The 8914-nt window shown below is 43.9% G+C and overlaps 1 long non-coding RNA gene and 1 pseudogene across 2 annotated transcripts; one reads left to right on the top strand and one right to left on the bottom strand.

Annotated features, from left to right (window-relative positions):
- On the top strand, positions 748-4050 carry LOC110429644. 2 transcript variants are annotated; one of them, XR_002446747.1, is made up of 4 exons: positions 748-1402; positions 1816-1944; positions 2036-2239; positions 3804-4050. It is a non-coding gene; the product is annotated as an uncharacterized LOC110429644 (long non-coding RNA). The 2 variants fall into 2 exon arrangements; XR_002446746.1 differs by having other exon boundaries at positions 2050-2239.
- On the bottom strand, positions 7517-8604 carry LOC8064098 (annotated as a pseudogene).

Raw genomic sequence — 8914 nt, forward strand, 5'->3', positions numbered from 1 at the left:
TATCCTAAACCCGGTCCATCACTTCTCTACTCATCTTAGACCGGCAAAAGTAAAACCCTATGTTTATACCTTTGCCTTGATAACTTTGCTCCTCGTTTATCACCATGATCTTCACTTCATGTTTCATCCCTTTGTGATCATGTGGCCATCTTTCCATGCCACCATACCCCTTCATCACATGTGTTGTCATGCCTAACTCAAATCACTTAAACACAAGGTATTAGCAACTTGGTGTCATTAATTACCAAAACCAAACTTGGGCTTTCAGGGTGTTTGGTAGAGCTCATTTGGATGAGTCAGATCTATTTTATCAGAGGATCCTTAAAAATGGTTATGGCTCCTACTTTTTCTCCTACAACTAAAAAGAACAAAAGTAAGACTATTTTTTTGTGCGACATTTTGTTTCATTTCGTGGGTCCGTCTCCCCTGCGATACTGCGACTATTCTTATTTTTGAAGCGCCGACAGGTGGGACTGTGCCCCCGCGATCGACATCCTACCAGCCCTCGCCCTTCCTCCTTCCCATGGCACACGCGCCTCTCCTTTCTTCGTGCTTGCGTGGCTCTCCATGCGCTCACCCATGCCGCCACCGTGTCCTCCCCACACCGCCACCATTCCATGGATCGACACCGTGCCCATGCCACTGTCGCGTCCTCCCCACGCCTCGCCCCTACCTTGACTCGGTTTTTCCGTAACCCTACACTGCCGGCAGCTGCACTTTGCTCTCTCTCTCTCTCTCTCTCTCTCTCTCTCTCTCTCTCTCTCTCTCTCTCTCTCTCTCTCCGCCGCCGTTCCTTCCTAGCTCCTTCCCCTCGCGGACCTCCAGATCTGGTATCTCAGTGCCTCGATCTGACGGCCCGGTGCCTAAATCTAGCAGAAAAGTGCCCCGATTTGGTGGAGGCCACGCAGATCACGGGTGGCGGCGACTGCATCTTCTCTCATGACCCCTGGCCGTTTTTGTGGCTAGGGTGCACGAGCCAGCGACCAGGCAGGCCTACGCGTGCCCGCGCCTTCGCCTGTCCCTGCGGTGGCCATGCCAGGAGGTTAGGGTGGGATGGATCTGCGCCCCCTCCCCCTGGTAGGTGCTGTCAGGTCAGAAGCGAGGTGTGCTTCTGGAGGACGCCGAGCCCAATCTGCTGCCATTGTCAGGAGATCTGGTGAGCAACTCCTTCTCATGCACTTCTAATGCCCCATGCCCATGCGCTCGATAGATGGTTTTGCATTGCTACACCTGGCGGGCTCCCGATTGCAGGTTCCCCGAGCTCATGGCCTCTCTAACTCAATGAGTTATGTCTGTGCGTATGTTTTCATTCTTCTCTAACCTCAAGTTGTCCGTTGAAAAATATTAATAAGAGTGTGTTGTCTGATTTAGGCAACGGTATCAAGATACAGAGCACATGAAGGTACGAGCCAATTCTTGTCCACGTTTTTTTGCCTTTGATTTTTGGTATGCAATGCCGGAGTAATTTTTAGGCAAAAAAATCATTCAGTAACAAAGGTCTCCAAACAAAAAATGATATGTAGTCACTCAAACAGAATAGAGAATTATGTCAAAAATATACCAACACTTATGATTTATTTATCTCTTAACAGACCAATGGAAATGAAGATTAAGAGGCTACGTTTGTTTGTGGCCAACTGAATTATAATAAAAGAAATTTCAGTGATTTCTCACTAATTATCATACACATGTCTAAATTTTTCAGATTCAAAGCAAATTCATTTTCGTCAGCTTGAACAGAAATTTAAAAGATCGCATCTCTGGCTTAATGTTATCATATTCTCTTGTGTCACTCTCAGTTTCATTAAAATGCAGGATGCTCTTATCTCTTTATGAGATGAAAGGAAGGCAAGGATGACTGTGGAATCTTTACGGGACTTTATGGAGATCTGAATAGGTTAAAGTTGGAGGACAAACACCTTAGCGACTAGGTGTCCAGTCCAGGTATAAGCTAACACTTTCTTTGAATCTCCTTCAATGATGCAATCTTCATTTGTTATTGTTTACTCTTTACTTGTCCGTTGTCATCCTTAAGTTAAGATGCTTTAGGACATAAATAAGAGGCTTCAAGAATATAACACAAGCTTGCGGCAATACAATATATAGCTATCTCCAAGCAGATGCAACAAAGGATGCTGAAACAATAACAAAGCTGCAAAAGGTGAAGAATACTATCGAGTGAATGAATGGTCCGAAGGATCATGCTAATTCACTAAAAATACAACTAGACATTGCAAAGGTAAAATCTCTGTAACTTTCCGTCAGAATGCCCTTCCCTTGCCTATGTTTTTTTAATTGAATGTGTTTATATAGAATTATCCTGATGTCTTGATTATGTAAAATTAACTTGTTAATTCCTCTTGCACTATATGAATGTGGTTGCATTTACTTGGCTATATAGTAATTTTGTTTTTGATGATTTGCCCACTTAATCTTGCCACCTGATTGCCAATCAATACGGTGACTTAATTTTTTGTTCTCTGCTGTATTGACATGGGTGTGGCACAAAAATGGCATTGCCTTCATGGAAAACTGCACATAGGTGTAAATATAGAAAATAGAAATTCAGAACTACATGGATGCAAGCGTGCTGCTGTTATCTTGTATGACCTATTTTATGACTGTACCAAATGCTCGTGCATGTGTCTATAATTGAGTCTTTGATGAAAAATGGATATAGCAAAGTAATCTTACCATTCTAATCTATTAAAAATCTTGTTATTAAATAATTGCCAAGTCAAACTGATAGGAGATCGGGTAATATGAGGTTTAGAGCGAAGGTTGTAGGGATGAATGATCGGTACAAGGTCGAGGACGATGCATAGGAGCCGTGTTGGGCGTTCGGGAATGAAGGCAGAGGGGCGTCTAGGGTTATCCCGGCTCCCTTCACGAAGCTGACAACAATAAGTTGCTTCTGCTTAAAAAACTAATCTCAAGAATCTTACAAGTATTTATACCTCTCATCTAAAAATAAGAATAATATCTCTAATATTGAAACTATAATAACTTGGGCCTTTAGCCCTTGTCACATATGCCTGGCTTATTAGCCACTAATAGGCCTGCGCCCTGATATTGCACGCTGGTCATAACACAAACCTTTTCAGATTTTGTTTTTCTTTTCTTTACCTTGGATCAGTGAAGACTGTATTTTTGTCTTTACCTTTGTTTCAATGCACTATTAATTTCTCCTGTCTTTAATTGATTTGCATGTTGCAGCTTCGACATCGAAAGGTCCTTTAGTGTAATAACGGTAGCTTCTGAGTTCCAATGGATCATGTTTGTATTGGAAAAGTATTTTGGTAGCTAGATGCCTACAACACCAAGATATAAAACTTATTTCGGATATACATACCACAATGTCAATGTCATTTGTTTGTGAAACTCTGTTTTTCGCCATTTAGTTTTTTTAGTTTATGATTGATTTTACTTTTATGATTTATTTTTCCTAGATGCATTATAATTGGTCTAGGCCTATAATTTTATGACTTGACTTGCTGGTGATATACATGAGTGTTTTTTGGGTTATATACAAGGTGATATGCAATTGCGTGAAACTTAAACTATGAGGAAAAATCATATTTGCTTGTTTTGAGTGCATCTATGTTTGGTTTTAGTATAAATAAATGGAAGCTTTATGTTATTGAAGAATAAATATTGATGAATTCTGTTGGTTTATTTATCTGCTCTGTCATACATTTTGGATTTTGGACTTCTACAATTTTTACTATGATAAGCTTATGTTCGGATTGGGAAATGAATGATTTATCATGGTCATTATTTTTCATTTTTATCACTATTGACAGTGGGAGGTGGTCTGTGGCAGCAAAGCTGCTGCGAACTGGGAATGGACACTTGGCTTTCTAGGTGTCAATGGTGCAAGCCAGGCTGCTGCTGGAAGCAGCCATATAGGAGTAGGCCTTTGTACATCCACATGCCTTGGTGGATCACAAGAGGCCACAATTATGATGGCAATGGTACATATATTGTATTCAATGTTGCTGATATACTATTCATTAGTGACCACAATTCTCAGCAGTCTATTGGACGCCAGATGCAAGCTACACATAGTTTTTGTCAAGGTTCAGTCTTCCTTTTGGCATAGTGATCAGAGTGGTCAGAGTGGTAGTTTCCTATCATAGTGTTAGAGATAATTTTAGTTTATTTTTGGCTGATGTTAATTCTCTACCTTTGATGTTGGTAAAACATGATATAGGAAACTACCACTCTGATCACTGGTGTCACTTGTCAAGGTTTAGTTATGTCAGAAAGTGTAATTTTGATTATCACTTGTGGAGCAACATCTAAAGCACCACTAAGGTTACAAGTCATTCTTGCTACAACATGTAAATTCTTGGTGTATGCTAAACTTCTAATTGGGTGGGGTATAAAGGAATTTGTAGGCCAATTATTCGGTCAGACTCGAGTCATGCGCCAACCCAACCCCTCTCTCATGTGATTCGGACGCGACCCAGTCCACCCTCTCCCTCTCCCACGTGCCCATGCCCCGCTATACTATAGAGCAAGAAGGCGACGATGACAACTAAGGTTGCGGCCTCTCGCCCTCTTCTTCTCCAACTTCGGTGAGCTTAGGAGGTTCACGTGAAGGCAAGCCAGTTAGATGGTGAGGATTGTTTGTACTACCAAGAAACTAAAATAGTCAGATTATTTAATACAGAAGCAAATAACAATGTTCTTAGTGTGATAATCTTTTAGAATAAATCGTGTGGATGGAGCATCTCCTTATGTGTCCATCAATCTCGAATGTCGTTATCGCTCGACCGACGCTGAGGTAGTCAAAAAAATATATTTATTTTGTGTTGCAACGGATGAGTACTAATATTTACATATATACTCGAACTTGTGTGCAGGATAATATCATGGATTTATTGATGCATGCAATAAATAGATATTAGAGATTTCTTCCTACCGATATAAAATATTATCTTAGTCACATCACGGAAGTAGAGTTTATGAACCTGCGATGCTGCGCTCTCCGTGAGTATGTTAATTTTATAAACTTTGTTTTTTGAATTAAATATCACTTTCACATTGATATTTAATCTTTATAGTATTGTTATCTTATCGTGTGATTCGTATGTTTTTAGTATAAATTGTTAGCTATCTTGTAGCAATGCACGGGCACTCCACAGGTACATTGAAAAATGGCTCCACATACTAAGACGTTTAGTAGGATTTCTTTCAAGAAGCCAAAGCCAGAAAAAAGTCCTACCAAGCAGGGTCTAAAAGTAACCAGAAGCTCAAATATGGCCAAAGGGAGCAGCACAAAAGTGAACAAAATAAAAAAATATCATAGACAGTTCAACATTGTACAAATGCACACTAATGTACCACTAATATTTCATAGGTCTTAGAACATCTCCCAGAGTACCCAATAGTCCTTCCTAATCTATGATTTTAGGAAGAATGAAAAAAAAATCCATATCCAACAGCTCCTAAACTAGTCTTTTAACGCTCGGAAAAACACCCCTTTACACGTAAAGTTGCACAAAATCTAGTCGCGCTAATCCTCTCTTAGTCTTATATACAAGATAGTACTAGTATAATTTTATCACACGGTATATCCATAATGCATTATTTACACACGAACAATTTCCTATACATGCACAAGTGCTGAGCTGGCCTCCTAGCACACGATAGGCTTGTTGGGGTGCATGCTGAAGATGCCTCCCTTGTAGATGCCGCGGTACCTCACCACTGGTCCGTCGGCGTCGACGTCGCCGCCGAGGCCCTCCACCTCCTCCCCGTCCGGTCCTCTCCGCCGTCGCTGCGCTGCGCCACGCAGCACCCGCACACGACGAGGAGCACCATCGCCACAGCCGCCGCGGCAGGGAGCGCAACCCGCACCAGCGAGCCCAGCGCGGCGAAGAGCGAGCCGCGTGCTCCCGGAGCACGGCCACCGCCGCCGCCTGGACCGCGGAGGCCAGGAAGCGGAGGAGCTCGGCGAGCTTCTGCTCGACGACGTCCCACGGGACGGCGTCGTCGCCAGCTGCCGATGACCCGGGACCGAAACCGAGGCCCACTGCCGCCGCGAGACCAGGCGCCTTGACGAGCTTTCGCGATGCCGCTGCCGCCATGGCTGGCCTGGCGTGCTGGGGTTGCTCGACGCGGTGTTGGTAGTCGCCGATCGAGATGAGTAAGAAGAAGAAGCCGATCTCTGCGCGTGCGTGCGAGGACGTTTGTTTGGGTGACGATGAATGATTGTTTCAAGGACGGAGATCGACCAATTAGCAGGGAGACGACTTTGGTGCCGCGAATATATTAACGGATTAAATCAAATCATCGTGCGCCGTTGGATCGGATCCGGATGCACACAAGGCAGTAGTCGCAAACCATTAGCGACCGAGGTATAGAAATACTGACAGGCGCTGGGCCAATGAGCTCCGAATGGCACAAGTTAACGAAGTCATTTGAAACTTGAGCTCCATGCAGTCGTAGTTGTTATTGGTGGGTTTTTATTGGAGTACGTGCACAGTTGCAGCTCAAAATTTTGGCCTCAAATTTTTGGCCCCGTTTAATTCTCAGGCCCAAATTTCACAAAAAAATTTCTTTTTGCGCCAAAAAATTTCAAATCTAAACAGACCCTTAGACCCAGTTCTATGATTTTTACTCTCTTCAATAACTACCTTACCACATCAGCAAAATGCTTAGATGACATCATAATTAATGTATATAGAAACTATGATAGTTTGTGTACTCGGAGTGCCCTTAATCAACATGGCTATATGTAGTACCAATGAAATATCGTCTGCACTCATCAAAGTTACCATTATCACCGTTACCAATTCGCGACAAGACTGGCAACCCAACAGATCCATTTATGTTTTTTAAAATATTGTGTGTTCGTGAAACGTTTCTTCAAATTTCCACGAATCTTTAACCCTGAATGTATATGTATACTTTCACCCATATTTAAGTCTTTTTAAAATGCAAACAGGAAACAAATCCTTGAACTAACTTTGTCATCAGCATCCTTGTAATTAACAAGGCAAAATCATCATAGGCATCTCGCAGTTGACGGCACATTGTTGGCACGATAAAATCCTAAAAAACATCTAAGAAAATATGAGTACCTAATCATCAATTGGAGGACTTTGAACCCACCCTTAACGTCGTATGGAATTGTTCCACCACAAACATTACAGGTACTACACCCAATTTGCAAAAGTCTAGCTTTAAAAAAAAAGTGCTTGGCTTATTATATTTTTATCAGAATTTAAAACTCTTAAACACTACTATAACACATCAAACTATTCACGCAAATTAAAGCCGTTTGAATTCAACGCAAACGAATTTGGGGAGTGATTTTGGCGAGTTAAACCCATGCATGCATGCTACATTTCCAATGTTCATATGATATATCCATAATGGCCATGGCACACATAACTTAGCAACAGAATCTATCCGTAGGAAGATTATAATATAAACTTAAATAGAATCTGTCACTGATTGGCAGATTTAATTACCTCCATCAAACACCAATCAGCTGCTTCATCCATCAGTCTTTCTTCCTTCCATGCGCAGCAACGAGAAGCTCAGTCAACAGCGCAGGGTGGTTCACCTCCAGATCCTTGAACCCGTCAGTCCTCAACACGGCGTCAAGGTTTTCACGCGATCCTCCGGCGATGAACTCGACGCACTTGGCCTTGAGCCGCGAGCAGCCATGCTGCTCCGCTATCGCCAGCGTTGCCGCGACACTGCCGGCGGCATCCACAGCAAACGCGAGCCTGCGCTCACACATCACCTTCAGCCTGTCCAGCCCGTACCTGTCCGCGGCAACAAGCAGATGCTGCGCCAGGGTCGTCGCCGTCGTCGCTGTCGCGGTCGCTGCCTCCGCCGGCTTCACGTCGTCAAGCTCCGGCACCACGTCGGTGTAGATGAAGCGAAGCATGGCCCCGAACACCGGTGCCTCCATCTCCTTGATCTCCACGCGCCCCGAGCTCTTCTCCTGCATTTAATTTCGCCGAAGAACTCGGCCATGAAGACCGGCGACCTCGCGGCTACCACGTTCTTGTGGGCGGGAAACGACTCGCCGGAGACGGTGAACGTGACGTCCGACCCGGCCTTGCTCGCTAGGAGTTCGCCGAGGTGTTGCTGCAGGTTATTAGAAGATGGTACGGGGATGGCTTCTGGATCTCTGAATACGGTGACGGTGCATTCCACGGTGAGAGATTCATTATTAGAGTCGAAGTAAGGGCGGTAACGGTAAGGCAAGTCGATTGCTTCGAATATGCTCACGATCACAAGGGGCTGAGATGAGTCCGAGTGGTGCTGAAATGATGTGGTCTCACTAGTTTTCTCTGCTGTTGGTTCAAATGTCCCGCTTGGATCTACCATCCGGCAGCTCAGAGCCGCTGTCAGTTTGTCTGCACCAGCCTCGCCGAGGAAGACGAGCTGGAGTTCAAGTTGGTAGTGGGGACTACACATAGGGTAGAAACGGATTTCCCACTCGAAGCCGTCGACTTCGACGCTGGATTTGCAGTAAACCTTGCTGTGGGTGGATGGGAGGCTGTAATTGGAGATGTTGAGCAGGTGTGTGGAGCGCGCGACATAGGAGAGGTGAGTGCTGGTGAGAGTGAGATCCATAGTGATTCTCGACCTCTCAGGCTGTCTCCAATAGAAGACCCATTTGGAAATCCAAACCCAAAATAGGTTTCTAACACAATACATATAGCCTCCAATAGAGTACAGAAGACCCATTTTGGGTATCAGGAGAGACATAACCCAAATTTGGGTATCCTCTCTCTTCGAGACCCATTTGCAGAGAGTGTTGTCTTTTAGGTCTTATTGTTAGAGAAGACTAAAAATAAGTATGGAACCTTTTACCTGTAGCGCTACCCAAAGGACAAATGAGTCTTGTATTTTGGGTGACGATTGTTGGAGATAGTCTCAAAGC

The sequence above is a fragment of the Sorghum bicolor genome, chromosome 8 (genome assembly GCF_000003195.3).
Source record: "Sorghum bicolor cultivar BTx623 chromosome 8, Sorghum_bicolor_NCBIv3, whole genome shotgun sequence".
Classification (NCBI taxonomy): domain Eukaryota; kingdom Viridiplantae; phylum Streptophyta; class Magnoliopsida; order Poales; family Poaceae; genus Sorghum; species Sorghum bicolor.